The following is a 16,279-nucleotide window of genomic DNA, read 5'->3' as shown; positions in this document are numbered from 1 at the left end:
ATCGGGGCAATGAGTTTTGAGTGAGTTAGAGTGAAAAGGGTATGTGAATCGGGGCAATGAGTTTTGAGTGAGTTAGAGTGAAAAGGGTATGTGAACCGGGTCAATGAGTTTTGAGTGAGTTTGTAGTGAAAAGGGTTTGTGAACCGGGTGAATAAGTTTTGAGTGAGTTTGTAGTGATTAGGGTTTATGAAACGGGTCAGTGAGTTTTGATTGATTTTGTAGTGAAAAGGGTTTGTGAACCAGGTCAATGAGTTTTGAGTGAGTTTGTAGTGAAAAGGGTATGTGAACCGGGGCAATGAGTTTTTAGCGAGTTTGTAGTGAAAATGGTATGTGAACCGGGTCAATGAGTTTTGAGCGAAGCGAGTTTGTAGTGAAAAGGGTATGTAAACCGGGTCAATGATTTTTGAGCGTGTTCGTAGTAAAAATGGTATGTGAACCGGGTCAATGAGTTTTGAGTGAATTTGTAGTGAAAAGGGTATTTCAACCGGGTCAATGAGTTTTAAGTGAGTGTGTAGTGAAAAGGGTATGTGTTCCTGGGCACTGGGTTTTGAGTGAGTTTGTAATGAAAAGGCTGTGTGAACCGGGACAATGAGTTTTGAGTGCGTTTTTAGTGAAAAGGGTATGTAAACCGGGGCAATGAGTTTTGAGTGAGTTTGTAGAGAAAATGGTATGTGAAACGGGGCTATGCGTTGAGAGTGAGTTTGTAGTGAAAAGGGTGTGTGATCCAGGTCGATGAGTTTTGAGTAAGTTTGTAGTGAAAAGAGTATGTGAACCGGGGCAATGAGTTTTGAGTGAGTTTGTAGTGAATAGGGTATGTGAACCGGGTCAATTAGTTTTGAGTGAGTTTGTAGTGAAAAGGGAGTGCGAACCAGGGCAATCAGTTGTGAGTGAGTTTGTAGTGAAAAGGGTTTGTGAACCGGGTAAATGAGTTCTGAGTGAGTTTGTAGTGAAAAGGGTATGTGAACCGGGGCAATGAGTTTTGAGTGAGTTAGAGTGAAATGGGTATGTGAACCGGGTCAATGAGTTTTGAGTGACTTTGTTGTGAAAAGGGTTTGTGAACCGGCTGAATGAGTTTTGAGTGAGTTTGTAGTGATTAGGGTTCGTGAACCGGATGAATGAGTTTTGAGTGAGTTTGTAGTGATTAGGGATTATGAACCGGGTCAGTGAGTTTTGAGTGATTTTGTAGCGAAAAGGGTATGTGAACCAGGTCAGTGAGTTTTGAGTGAGTTTGTAGTGAAAAGGGTATGTGAACCGGGTCAATGAGTTTTGAGTGACTTTGTTGTAAAAAGGGTTTGTGAACCGGCTGAATGAGTTTTGAGTGAGTTTGTAGTGATTAGGGTTCGTGAACCGGATGAATGAGTTTTGAGTGAGTTTGTAGTGATTAGGGATTATGAACCGGGTCAGTGAGTTTTGAGTGATTTTGTAGCGAAAAGGGTATGTGAACCAGGTCAGTGAGTTTTGAGTGAGTTTGTAGTGAAAAGGGTATGTGAACCGGGTCTATGAGTTTTGAGTGAGTTTGTAGTGAAAAGGTTATCTGAACCGGGTCAATGAGTTCTGAGTGAGTTTGTAGTGAAAAGGGTATGCGATCCGGGTCAATGAGTTTTGAGTGAGTTTGTAGTGAAAAGGGTATTTGAACCGGGGCAATGAGTTTTGATAGAGTTTGTAGTGAAAAGGGTTCGTGAACCGGGTGAATGCGTTTTGAGTGAGTTTGTAGTGATTAGGGATTATGAACCGGGTCAGTGAGTTTTGAGTGATTTTGAAGCGAAAAGGGTATGTAAACCAGGTCAATGAGTTTTGAGTGAGTTTGTAGTGAAAAGGGTATGTGATCCGGGTCTATGAGTTTTGAGTGAGTTTGTAGTGAAAAGGTTATCTGAACCGGGTCAATGAGTTCTGAGTGAGTTTGTAGTGAAAAGGGTATGCGATCCGGGTCAATGAGTTTTGAGTGAGTTTGTAGTGAAAAGGGTATTTGAACCGGGGCAATGAGTTTTGATAGAGTTTGTAGTGAAAAGGGTGTGTTAACTGGGTCAATGAGTTTTGAGTGATTTTGTAGTGAAAATTGTATGTGAATCAGGTCAATGAGTTTTGAGTGAGTTTGTAGTGAAAAGGGTATCTGAACCGGGTCAATGACTTTTGAGTGAGTTTGTAGTTGAAAGGGTATGCGATCCGGGTCAATGAGTTTTTAGTGTGTTTGTAGTGAAAAGGGTATTTGAACCGGGTCAATGAGTTTTTAGTGAGTTTGTAGTGAAAAGGGTATTTGAACCGGGGCAATGAGTTTTGGATGAGTTTGTAGTGAAAAGGGTATTTGAACCGGTCAATGAGTTTTGATAGAGTTTGTAGTGAAAAGGGTATGTGAACTGGGTCAATGAGTTTTGAGTGTGTTTGTAGGGAAAAGGGTATGTGAACCTGGTCAGTGAATTTTGAGTGAGTTTGTAGTGAAAAAGGTTTTTGAACCGGGTCAGTGAGTTTTGAGTGAGTTTGTCGTGAAAAGGGTTTGTGAACCGGGTCAATGAGATTTGAATGAGTTTGTAGTGATGAGGGTATGTGAACCGGGTCAGTGAGTTTTAAGTGAGTTTGTAGGGAAAGGTGTTTTTGAACCGGGTCAATGAGTTTTGAGTGAGTTTGTAGTGAAAATGGTATGTGAACCGGGTCAATGAGTTTGAGTGAGTTTGTAGTGAAAAGGGTATGTGAACCGGGTCAGTGAGTTTTGAGTGAGTTTGTAGTGAAAAGGGTATGTGAACCGGGTCAGTGAGTTTTGAGTGAAAAGGGTATGTGAACCGGGTCAGTGAGTTTTGAGTTAAGTGAACATGAGTTTCGTGTGTTAGATAGATGATTTTAAAGTGATTGAGTCCAACAGATAAGCATACCTTTCTTTATGCAACAGGTATTTCACACTACCTTAAGACGATTAAAAAAACCTTGCCTGACGCTTTGATAAATGTACTTATAGTGAGGACTGATAATTATATATGCGTAATTGTGTAACTCTAACTATGGCTCTCGCTTGAAGGTCATTGTCACAGTGGCCACTCATTAAAATACTTTATGGGTACCATATTTTTTTATCCAAAAATGTATTTACATGTGTATACCGCATTATTTAACAGGATTTGTATGGTTAATATATGTTAACATTAAAACGCTTAACTCAATAATTTAATGGGATGATATGACATTTTGGTTAGCCAATATTCATATTCTGTAGGGCTGCAACGGGTACCCGAAATATCCGATGATATCGGATCCAACTAAAGATTCGCGGGTACGGATCCACCCCTGGAAATTTCGGTTCCGAATATTTATTTTCATAGTTGTATGTAACCTAGCGCTGTTTTCACGATTATTGTTTTTATCAGACTGGTTCTGTTTAAAAGATAAAAGATACGTATAATAGTCGATATTCTCGGTCAGCAGCTGGAGCGTGCGCGTCGCGACCGAGGCGAGAGTCACCCGCAGAAAATCTTCTCACCTGTACATATTTCCTTATAGAGGGAACTTCTGCGGGCGGCTCTGCTAATCCAGCTGAGTCCGCCACCCTCGAGCCGGACGTGTTCTATACTGCTATGTTCGCTGTCTCCCCGAAGATACAGCGGTCTCGTCAACCGCTGATACAGGACCTTGAAGACCGGGGGCCCGAGCCACTCTGTTTGCAAGGGTCAAGGAGGTAGTGTGGCTTTCACACTATACTTTCCAAGAGAGGGACTGGTACATCGACGGGGGTTCGCTATCTCCAGGATCTTGAAGACCGGGGGCCCGAGCCACTCTGTATGCAAGGGCCTAGGAGGTAGTGTGGCTTTCACACTATACTTTCCAAGAGAGGGACTGGAGAGAGCGGGACAGGGAGCTTACCAGTGTGGAGGACGTACGGGGTGGACCTGGTGTTGGCATCAGAACATCGAGGGTGTGGCCCTAGAGAGTGGACCCGGGGCGGCGGTACTCAGTGCGCTCAACGCACTGGGGAAACCGTCTCGGGGTTGAAGACGACGGCCGGTGACGAGAGTGGCCATAAAGGCAGAGCTGCTTGCTGCACTCCCTCGGCGGAGCTGCGACCAGACAAGAATTTATCTTGAGATTGTCTCCCCTGAAACATCACAGGGGCAGGTCGATACCAAATGTAGTCATGAAGACGCGGGAACGACCTGTAAATAACCTACAACAACACACAATAGTCGATATTTATTGACGTTTGACAGTCAAATCAGGTCGATACCTAATGTAGTCGTGAAGACGCGGAAAAGACCTGTAAATAAACTACAACAACACACAAACGTTTGTCAGTCGAATAGCAGATCATTCGAGATCCGTCGGCTTTTATTGTCTTAGAGTGTCATTGGACATTCTGTAATAGTCGCCGAAAGCAAAACTAATTCAAAATCATGGAGGATTTACACATTATAAATGCAATTCCTATTGGCAATAAGTAAGTTTTCAATCCTTATTGTCTTTCTGAGTTGTATTAAAAACTATGTTAGTGGCACAAATATGCTTCCATAGGATCCAGTGTGGCTGGAATGTTATTCTGGTAAATTTTGCATAATGTCGCGACCTGTCAAATTGTGTTCCTGCATCATGAATTGACTTGAAAGCATCTGTCGTCATATACTTAGTTTGAATGCTATCTTGTGATGCAAGGAACCTCAATTACCAGTGCGAGAATCTTCCCCACAGCAGGAGACCTCGTCAGTGTTCATAGGGCTTGCCTGGACCTGGACAATGTTGATATGTTAATTTTTGTGAAAACAAACATCAAACTGCAAGAACAGTGAAAAGTGTATGTTAAAGAGCAAACTATTAAGTGAATACGTGTTTAGGTTTCGTTTTATTCTGACATTGCTACAATGTTAAACGATAAATTTGTTATGTTTTTTGTTAATAAATCTTTAATGTTTTAATAGTCAAATTATACTTCTAAAACATTGATTTCTTTAATGTAGACAGAATTTCTAATTTTTTCTTATCTGAGGGATCCGGATCCGAAAAAAATCCGAAGAAACTTTATTTGGATTCGGATTTTGATCCGAACAATTTTTTTGGATTCGTTGCAGCCCTAATATTCTGTATACAGTTTGTAGCGATATTAATTTACGTTTTGCAACACTGAATTGTGTCAGTCGTTTCGATTTACTGAGTTTGTCCTCCAAACAAAAAACGTATGCACTTATATGTTGTTTTGATGTACTTTGTTTCACTGATGGACCGTGTTGTTTTGGTGTTTCAGCCTTCCTCTTGAATACCTTTAAAAAAACGAATGCTGAAGAATAAAAAATAAAAAAGCAACATCAGATTTTATTTATTAAAGGCAAAAAATAACGGACCGTGTTTTACTGTAATAACGTTATGAACAACTTATACGTTGATTAAATAACAAACTAAAAGAAATGTTCAGCAGACTTGGTACCAGAACATCAACGCAGTCATGTTTTGTACGACTTCGCATACTGTTTGTACAGAAAAAAAGGACAGTAGAGTAAAGTTTACATGCACTTTGTTAAAATGTGTCCCATTATTATGATCAGATAATTATGTTCATATGACACATCAATACAATTTTCGGTTCCGCAAAACTTACGATAAATTGTTTGTATCTTTGTGTCGCCAGTGTGTCTGTCTTTAAGCAAGCTAGATTTATTATTTGAATTATGAAATACGTACAATTCACATAAAATGATTCTTCGGAACGAAATACATCGGTCGGGATTGTTTATCAGATAAACTTTAATTTATATTTAAGTATATAGTAGGTCTTTAAAGTGTATTTATTAAAGTACTTTATATGGCGACTTAAATCTGACGACTTATAATATAATTTTATTCGTTTCTAGATACCGAATTTTCATCTTACATACCATCGTTAAAATAATGTTTTGATAAATACAAGCTCAAATTACTTTTTGCATCGCTTATTTGTCTATTTATCGTTTCGCACATTTGGCTGACTGTATCTTATATAATTACGAATTGTTTCAACTAAAATTTGCAAACGCACGGACATTCAAAGTTGCTTACATGTACTTATTCATCATTCTTATATGACATACTTCGCATTCGAGTTCAATTAACTTACTAATTGTATCTATTTTATTTAACTACCGATGTCATGAGAAAATACCTCCGCTTGAAAAATAAAGAAATGTCTAGCATTTCGTGTTGACATGTTTAATAAAAACTGTATAGACGAGATCTGGTGCTATCGTTATTTCAACCTATGCGCTTTACTTTCTATAACTAAATTAAATTCCTTTTTATCGTTAGATAGATATAGACATGATACAGTTGATTGAAAGTCCACCAATTTCAGTTCATAACCATTTTTACATTCATCTAATTAATTGGGATTTAAGCTATCTTTGGGCTGTGAACTAGACATTCATTTATTTCCTGTCTTTAGATTTTTAGAGATGAGTATATACACATTACATCAGCCTCGATCATTGAAAACTGGGCTTAATGCACGTGTGTACAATGTTTTCAGAAATTAGAATGTGCATTCTGCACAGGCTAATAAGAGACACAGCTTTCCGCCTGCCATGAATTTTCATTAAGAAGAGCCTTCCTTTACATCTGAAAGTGTCGTCCCTGATTAGCCTGTGCGGGCTGCACAACACATATGGGACGGCACTGTACGCACATGCATTAAATCCCTTTGATCACAGCGAGATTAAATAGTATATACAGTGTTTATGTTTTTTTCAATCAAAGACCTTGGACTTTAAATTACAGTTCGTCTTAATGTATGGCGTGTACTCTCTGTACGATAATAAATAGATAATTTGTATGTAATTTGCATACACTTTTAGATCTTTTAACTTGTTTTTCATTTGGCCCACCGCATCTTTCAGATGTTTGTTATTAACATATTATGTCTAGACCGATGATTTCAATGATTTCATTTTACAGTACATGAACACGTACTCAGACCGGCTTCACCATAAGTCACATTTATGCAAAGCAAGCATTTTCCAATTATAAACGAATCTTAAATATGTACTTCTAACACAAAAAGTATCAGTGCATATAACCTGAACATATAGCAATCGTTAAAATTGTGTTGTTGCTGTTGTTGATGATGATGATGATGATGATCATCATCATCATCATCATCATCATCATATTTCAATGCAATGTACAGGAAAAATAAAACTTCAGTAACATTTTCTGATATTCAGTATTGTCCTATAGTCTTTTTAAACGCAAATGACCAACAAATGCAATAACAATACTTGACAAAGCGTACAATATAACACATTCATATATACACGTCCCTATATAAATTTTAACACCTCGCTCTCTAGTATTGGGTGAATTCTAATCCTGGCGGCACTTATCAAAATGTCATAAGACAAATGTTCAACATCTTGGCATTAATGCCGTTTAAAGTAAGGCGAATTCATTAAAGTTGTTTTGTCTATTTTCTTGTCAATATAAATCATCTGACCCTGCAGCGTGTCAAGTTTCGGCACCAGTGGTTAAGATTTGAACAAGATTTCTTAAGTATATTGATGAGAATTTAACGACAGGACACCGACGGCGGTGATAAGCAAAGCGTGCCGCCCCCTCATCCTGAATGCTTATCCCATCCCTCACCCCAAAAACCCCCCTTACCCCCACTCTGGCATGACCCAGATGCTAATCGGCAACGTATCGGTCCTACTGATGGTTGGATGGTGTTGAGATACGTTCTTGTATTTTCCAGCATCCTATCACAATACAATCATTGAAAACACATCACAACATAATATTACTGGTAATACATATTATCAATATAAACGAGGATCGTTTTGTCCAATTAGTTTTCCTGTCAATATTATCACTGAATATTTGAACAAATCTACATCAGCCCAACTCATCCATCCAATAGCCAACGGGATCGCTTGGTAGCGTCCGGGGTAGTCCCCGTGGGGAAAGGCGAAAATTGGATAGAGTCGGTGGTGGTGGTAGCCGAGGGGAGAGGTACACTTATTATGGTACTATCTCATATAGGTATTCCCTGCCTTCAAGCAATAGGCATTGTTCACAACAATACATTGTCCGTTTCATTTTAATTTAACAAGATCGATGGGCTTATCTGACATTGTGATGAAAGTGCACCATTTTCTGTACATAACATTACAACATTGTCAACAGTGTAAGAATAATTATCGTTAGCTATAAGCGACATGTGAAATATGGCAAATACACATAAATTCGAAAGCGAGTGAATTGTACATATCATTTAGGAGTTTATTTGTGATTTTACATGATGGTATAATGTACTTAAGCAATATGTCAGCCAACTTTGAATGATCACACAGATAATGTGTATTAATGTTTGTTCTAAAAATTGATACCTTCTACTTATTTTGTTTTCGTTCGGCTGTTTGCAATTTGTCGACACTTCTGTTTTTCAGCACTTTATAAATTTAAAGACGGGTAACTTTGATAGTAAGAGTGTATCAAGTTTTTCGAATGCTCAATCTTACCTTAATGGTTTTTAATTTTCATCTTACATATGCGTGAAAAGTAGGAATTTAAAAGAGGGAACAGAACAGGCCACATGTGTACGTTTTTTTTTATTGAAACTATCTTCCGAAGTCAGCGTTGCCTTTCAATATGTCCCAGCTCAGTGCCTATATATGTTTTTAGTCGTAAGATAATTAATATATATTATGTTATTGTATAGACGGATTATGCAAGTTCATGGTGGAAGCGTGTTTCCAGTAAAGCATACAATTTATTCTGACAAGTATTTTAAATTCTCGAAAGAAATTCCTCAAATACAGCAAATGGTAACTGACAATTTGTTTCGCATCACCACTATCCTTTCTGTTGAATAAGCTACCACTACCAGTTTTGATGATTTCCGGCACTCGAAACACGATATAACATGGGAATGAAACTGAAATACATGTATGTGCTGAAAAAGATTTTACCCTAACTACAAATTGGCAACAATTGTTATGGTAAACAGAAACTCCTCAGTGTCAAATACTCTACACACATGTTTACAAGGGCTCGTTTGGCATTTGAAATATGATCAGTATTTTCCATGGTTTCGGTTTTGGTTCCCGTGAACTCGCTTTAAAAGCCATGTAATTCATAAAACATTTTCGATTTGATCATCGAAACTGTGACATCATACCTAATAGAGCCATTTTATATATTACACACACTTGTCATTCATGACACAATTTTCTTCAATATTTTATTGTTCCGCAACAAAGAAAGTTTCCTTATACACTGTGAATTCGTCTTTCACGCTCTGGAGGGCTAATACGTCTATTGGTTATCTCTGTTTTACTCAAAAACACAATCTCATGCTGGAACGTTTGTCACGAACATATTTGGTTATGACCGCACGAACATGCACGTATCCCGTTTAAACCTACCGAACATATCCCGTTTTGACCTCCATAACATATCCCATCTCGACCTCATTAAGTGGCATTTCGTTTAGACTTCCTATATTGCTAATTTCTCTCTATATTTTCATAGTTCTTGAAAGATTGCGTGAAAAATAGTCAGACGTTTTGTCTTTTAAAATTTCTTAAATGAGCTTAAAGGTCACTTGTTTAAGACGCTATCTCCATCGTTCGATACGTAATGTTTACCTGCCTTGTTTTCAGTGATTTGTTTCAGTGATTTGTTTCAGTGGTTTGTGGTCCGTAATGTTTACCTGCCTTGTTTTTAGTGATTTGTTTCAGTGGTTTGTGGTCCGTTATCACGGTGAATGGCGGCGTTCCTTATAGGTAAATACCGAAGAGTTTGCAAGCTGAGACGACACGTTAGCTCTTGGATCTTATTGTTGCTGTAAAGTGTTTCTTTTCAAGTCAACACACGTCCACCATAGGTATTAATGCGGCAATACATTATAAATATCCCCAATAAAACATTCAATATCAGCTCGGTGCCCATGATTTTATCGTCGTACATGTTAATAGTTTCACTATTTGGTTCCAATGTAAGTGTTGATAAATCTTCTAGTTGAGATTTCCACATTCCCATTGTGTATTGGTCTATGTCATACGTCTTAGTGGTTCGTCAGAAAAGTTCACGTTTCAATAAATCCTGTACAAATGTCATACAAACAAAACATCTAAGTATTTGACATTACCTATATATATTCCACTTCACTCATTCTGATGAGTGTCCGGACTCATAGAACAACGCACCATATAATGGAAGCCACGTTCGATAACAAATGGGCTTCATGCATGAGCGTATTGTCATCCAAAATTAGCCTGTGCAGTCCGCACTATTTACGTTTTTAGTGAAACTGAAATCCGGGTTTCTGTTTTGGATACGTTGAGTAGATTTTTTTGTTAAGCAGATATACCTTACGTGGAAACTTGTTCTAAACACTTTCGAGTATATAACTAAAAAGATTTTATGCGAAGATAATTTTTTCGCGAATTTGTTTTGCTTTTCATTCGGAAGTGATTTAAAACAAAACTGCCCAATATAGAAATATAAAAAGAAAACAAATTAACACAGAAAGTAAAGATTTTATGAAAAGCAATTACGAGAAATAACATATTTGAATCTACAACTTTTTATACAAAAATAAATACACCCACACTTTCACGTGACATGGTACAAGTCTGAAAAGTTTTTCGCGTTTATTATTGAGACAAAGAAACAATAAGAAATACATGAAGCACTGTTTATTTGAAGCTAGAAGTAATTCACGTTGAGTTAATATTAATATTTGGAAGCGAGTTTCTGATTATAAATTTAACTATGCTAATTTGTGAATTCAACAAAACATTTGTAGTTGTGTATAATTCAACAATAATTTGTTAAAACGCTTTACGAGTCGAATAAATTATTTGACAACATTGTTCATGAAATGCACTATTTCCAAGAGGATGTATTGAATGCCTACAAGTGCTGTTGCTCTTGGAAAGTGTGCGCTCTCATTGGCTAATATCGATTTTCCAATACAATAATGCTCCGCCTTTAGGTGGGCTTAAGTTGGGTAAAAAGTTTCATGTAATTGACAGATGATCGTAAATCGGCTTTCTAAATGTTCGGCGAAGTCCTTATATATCTCTTCGATCTTAAGAATGGCTAGTTGCAATTACTGAAAAATACACTAATCGGTAAATTTCAAGCGCTCTGATTTCCAAAATCAAGCACCGTAGCAAGGGATCGTTAAATGGCTTGTGGAAAGCATTGATGTACATAACGTATATGTATAGCTATTAGGCATTCAAGATGTAAACACAGCAGTAGTGTTCACGCTTTAGGTCTTTTATTGATATTCTCCTTTACAGGAGTAAATTAACTGTGAGATTTTACAATATATTTTTTCAATCTTTATTTCTTGGTTTTCAAATCCGATTCTGAGCTTGAAAAAATACAGCAACAACAAAAACTGGTACTAAGCAACAAAAATAAAAAGCTTCCTATTCATTCGTATTCAATGTAGACAATATTCGAAAATCTATTTTGACATTTTTCATTTTCAAAGAAAATAAGTAATGTTCCAGTACCTAATAATAAACTATTATTATAAGAGGAATGGTCAGATTTATTTATGTTCATGCAAGAAAAGGAGAAAAGACAAGCGCATAACTTTATTTATGGGTAACCCCATAAAATACGACTAAATGCAACATAGTCCAGTTCATATTTCACCCATTTAGCTAACACAGATGCATCCGTTGAAAAAGTACCATAATGAGCTCAGGTATATTGTGTTAAACCGTGGTAAACGTGAAGGAATTTGTAGATGCAAACTACTTTGTATTAAAGTACATTATTTGTGCAAGCAATACAACGAATCAAAAAGACGAAACGATATGCATAGATTCGCACGGTTACACCTGATAGCTGTTCGTACTACATATGCAAATGTTAAACCTATAATGTATCATTCGAATATATGAACGGATGGAGGTGACTGTGTTTTTCAACATGTCAGGTGTGGTCGTTCGCCTGCTGATCTTGCAATGGATTTGTACCAGGTGTTTTGTGGCGTCAGTGAACGCGGATGATGCCAAGAACCAAATATTGAAGCTGCTTGAAACAGCGGGACATCACAAAACCATTTGCCCGGTAAAATAAGAGCGATATTTTTTAGTTTGAACAAATCTGTATCTTAATGGTAAGTAAGTTGTATAATACATTTGAGCCGCGCTCTTTGAAAAGGGTGTTTAATGCATGTGCGTAAAGTGTCGTCACATATTAGCCTGTGCAGACCGCATAGGCTAATGAGGGACACTTTACGCCTTTACTGAATTTTTGCTAAGAAGAGACTCTTTTGAAACGAAACCTATTATAAAAGTGGAAAGTGTCGTCCCTGATTAGCCTGTGCGGACAGCACAGGCTAATCTGGGACGACACTTTACGCACATGCATTAAACCCCTTTTTCATAGAGCATGGCCCATTTGTTTTTCTTTTTATAACAGCAAACACACAATTGTATTGCAGTGTGACTTATATTTAGTAGAATTAACGCGTATTCAAATAAATTTACAAATATACACCCGCTTGTTTAATGTTTGCATATTAACGTACTTTAAAATAACTTCAATGTTCAGTTTGTTTTTTTCTCGTCGTACAAGCATCAACTATCCACCTATTAATTGAAACGAAACTTATTGTCCTCTTCATATTTCGCTTTAATCTGAATATAATGAAAATAAATGATTACAAATTGAAATGAGGTATGTGTTCCCATTCACAATTTTTGTTTCGATAAAGCGGAAGACGAGTGGCGCTTATGTTTTGGGGAAATGAATCATGATTTGACCCTCTGGCGCTCTATTCTCCTGGGTACAAATAGGCCATAAGCTCAAGGAATCAACACAGTTATTTTGTTTAAAATCGTTTTCAAAAAGTAAGAAATTAAAAACCCAACATTTGTGTTCATTGTGTGAACAATTTTAAACGAGTAAACGAACGAATTAACACATGTTACATTCGCATCGTATGTGTGTTATGTCTAAGAACAATTTACAATTATAGATTCGTCATAATCAAGTGTAAATTTTCCAAGGGAAACACGTTTCATAAGCTCATGAGAATAAATTAATGTTCTTTAACCGGGCATTAAATGTTTTTAACACTTAAATTTTTATTTTATTTATTTCACCCGCACGATTTAAAACCTGTCCCGAGATTTAATTATAGATAATGAAAAAGCCATTTACATAAGTACTTATATGGGTTACAAAATAAAGTGCAGCCTATGGCAATAGATTCGGGTTTAAGGTGTAGCTGCTGACAATGTATTGAATTGAAAACAACATTAAAGCAATGTGAACGGATACTTTTCATCGAGCTTCATGATTATCAATTGTTACAAATAATTGATAAATTGCTTGGTTTGGAACAGTAAATTAATTAATAAATTGATCAAATGTTATTAAAGTCCTACATTAAGCACTATATAAAACAGTATCATTATAAACTACGACCTCAATTTTAAATAAAATTTTTGACTGTATAATACTACATGTATATGAAATTGAATAAACTAGTATTGAACCGATGTTCAGCTACCATTTCTTCTCAACTATTATTCTAGTTTGTTATTCATAAACGTTTAACTTGTTCGTTCAGTTAATACGGTAATACATAGTACGTTATTTTTGTTTTATAATAAATAATTCCGTGTTTTTTTTAGTATTTTAGTTAACCATTTGCTTTTAAACTGATATTCACGAGGCAGTCTGCAAACAGAAAAATACAGTTTATCAGTCATACAAAGTACAAGTAAACGCGATGATTCGCTTTTAAAATACAAACTCGAAACGGCCGATGTTTCTAAACGTGAACTTTCATTTCTTAGACTGTATATACCAGGGATAAGGTAATTTACCTTGCGAAAATCTTGCGAACGTATAATTTCATGCAAGCTACCTAAATTATGTATAAGGAATTGATTGGTTAGGAATAAAATTACAATTCACAGTAGTTAAACTCCGTATCCCTCAGCACTGTATACAACTATATGCAATATAGGCTATGACATCAGATCTGCTCTTATACGCTCTTAGACCTTAACTTACTATGCAGAATAATTTTCTGCTTCGAATGAAAACAAGAACTTGTCAATAAGAGATACACGACGAGTAGTTGGATATTGACGATTTGACGATTTTATAGAGTTATATATACAAGTATTTTATTTTTCTTCAATTTAGCATCAACTAAGTTTTATTAAAGAAAATACAGCATGTATTATTAGCTTCATGGATGAAAATAAGCACTAAAGTTGAAAAAGCATCATGAGGTAAACACGACATCAACATTACAATTATCTTTTGTGCATTAACATGTATATCGTTATTTGACAAAAATGCAAAAACTGTCAGTATCTATTAAAACAAGAAACCGTCGGAGACGGGTGATGCGCCCCAAAGTTTTTTTTGTCACAATATTGCACTATACATGCAGATAAAAGGAAACGTCTAGTAGTTGGGGTGACAAGAATTGCACTTTATGTACAGTTAATGGAAAATTTTAAAGGGCCATTACTCTGTGAAAACTCATCCGACCAGAACCGGCTGATTATATGCACATCTCCTCTTGGTAGTGAAGCTTCCCATAACGTTTAATTGAATTCCGGTCATTAATTGCTGAGAAATAGCCCGGACAAAAATTGTGCACGGACGGACGGACACACGGACACACGCACGGACAGACGAAGCGGCGACTATATGCTCCCCCCAAAAAATTTGGGGAAGCATAAAAATAACAAATTCAACTAGATGACTTACACAATGATCATTCCATGTAGACCGGCGCACTCCATGGCGGAGCCAAATAATGCCACATAAAACACGGAACATGAGCGACCCAAAATAGAATATGATTTGTTTATATGTAATAATCGCACAAATTATATGCAAATAAAGGATTTTAATACATTATTGCGCCCTCCAAACCTTGTGACATTAGCGGGATAGCTTCTAACTCATGTGTAACTGCTGCCAGACACATGAATTCAAGCAATCAATAACTGTTATACATGTATATGTAAACATAATGATATGTTCGTTATTTATTTGTGCATATTATATACGTCATTCATTGTTGGTTTTAACTGTTTAAACGCGTAAATTTCGTTTTATTAAAAGGTCACGCATAGATTAAACTAAAATCATGATGACCTGATGCTTTGTATGATTTTACCGCATCAAAGACACAAACTATAAATTTATGTTTCTTAACTATGAATGGAAATAGTTATTTGTGCTTGGTGTGTGTGTGTGTATATATATATATATATATATATATATATATATATATATATATATATATATATATTACAAAAACGTTGTTCTCATAGACATTTGAGAATATTAGACGTCTACAAATGTTTGCTTATGTCTACAGTGCTATTATGAGTACACAGCACAGACTACAATATTTTGGTCGTCGCTTATTTTTTTTAGGGCGAGCGCAAACACAGAGGGCAAGGTGAATCTAATTCGGAAGTGTCGTGCAGCTAGCTGCTAGGAATCAAACGTGACACCATCTCCTTCCTGTCTCATTCTTACTTTCAAGTGAGTCGCTGTTCTTTAGAATATACCATTAAACCAGTACTTGCGCATTCTATAGTTACGTATCGATGGTATGACAGGCACCTAACGCACAGACTATGTATTGTACAAACTTATTTTCTTCGTGCTTATCGTGTCTGGTAATAAATTCCTGATAATAGATGACTATACATAAGAGTAGCAGAGTAGTAAATCTAATTTATAATTTAGAAATTGTTGTTCTTAAACTCTCTGTTGCGGGCAGAATTTGAAGAGACGGTTTTGATATCCGGAATTGTTACCCACGATAGTTCGAAGTCGGCGTCCCGGGTTACGCACTTCCGGGTGGCGTACAGCATCGACTGCATCAGCTTCGCCAATGTCACTGACAGGCACGGCGTTGAAAAGGTGACACGTTTATACAGAAGATATAACATGATACTGGTCGGAAAATGAAACTGACCATATCAAGCGTGCATTCAATTTTAAGACACAATTCTATACTATGTTATGTAAGGCCATAGACATTAGATTCCAGTGTAAGGGTCCACTTAAAGTTGTGAAACCTACCAACCAAGCAGGAAAAAACATTAAATTAAAAGTACTTTTTCAACTTTTTCATTGCATTGGTACATATTTAATTGTAAAACTACCTTTATCTATATATCATCATATTACACATTACTTAAATAAAACATATTTGTATTATGACTAGTACCACTTTTTGTTAAAAACAACAAACCAAACTTTATCCTTCATCAAACGTATAGGTTTTTACACATCTTCCTTTTGAATCTTAAACGATTGGATA

At 36.5% G+C, this 16,279-nt stretch overlaps 1 protein-coding gene across 1 annotated transcript in view; it reads right to left on the bottom strand.

Annotated features, from left to right (window-relative positions):
• LOC127871938 (myoneurin-like) overlaps positions 1-16,279 on the bottom strand; it is a 235,836-nt gene that overhangs the window by 39,368 nt on the left and 180,189 nt on the right. The gene's annotated exons all lie outside the window — the stretch shown is intronic.

Source organism: Dreissena polymorpha, chromosome 3 (assembly GCF_020536995.1).
Source record: "Dreissena polymorpha isolate Duluth1 chromosome 3, UMN_Dpol_1.0, whole genome shotgun sequence".
Taxonomy (NCBI): domain Eukaryota; kingdom Metazoa; phylum Mollusca; class Bivalvia; order Myida; family Dreissenidae; genus Dreissena; species Dreissena polymorpha.
Note: the sequence above shows the minus strand (reverse complement) of the source record. Positions and strands in the feature narration are given on the sequence as shown.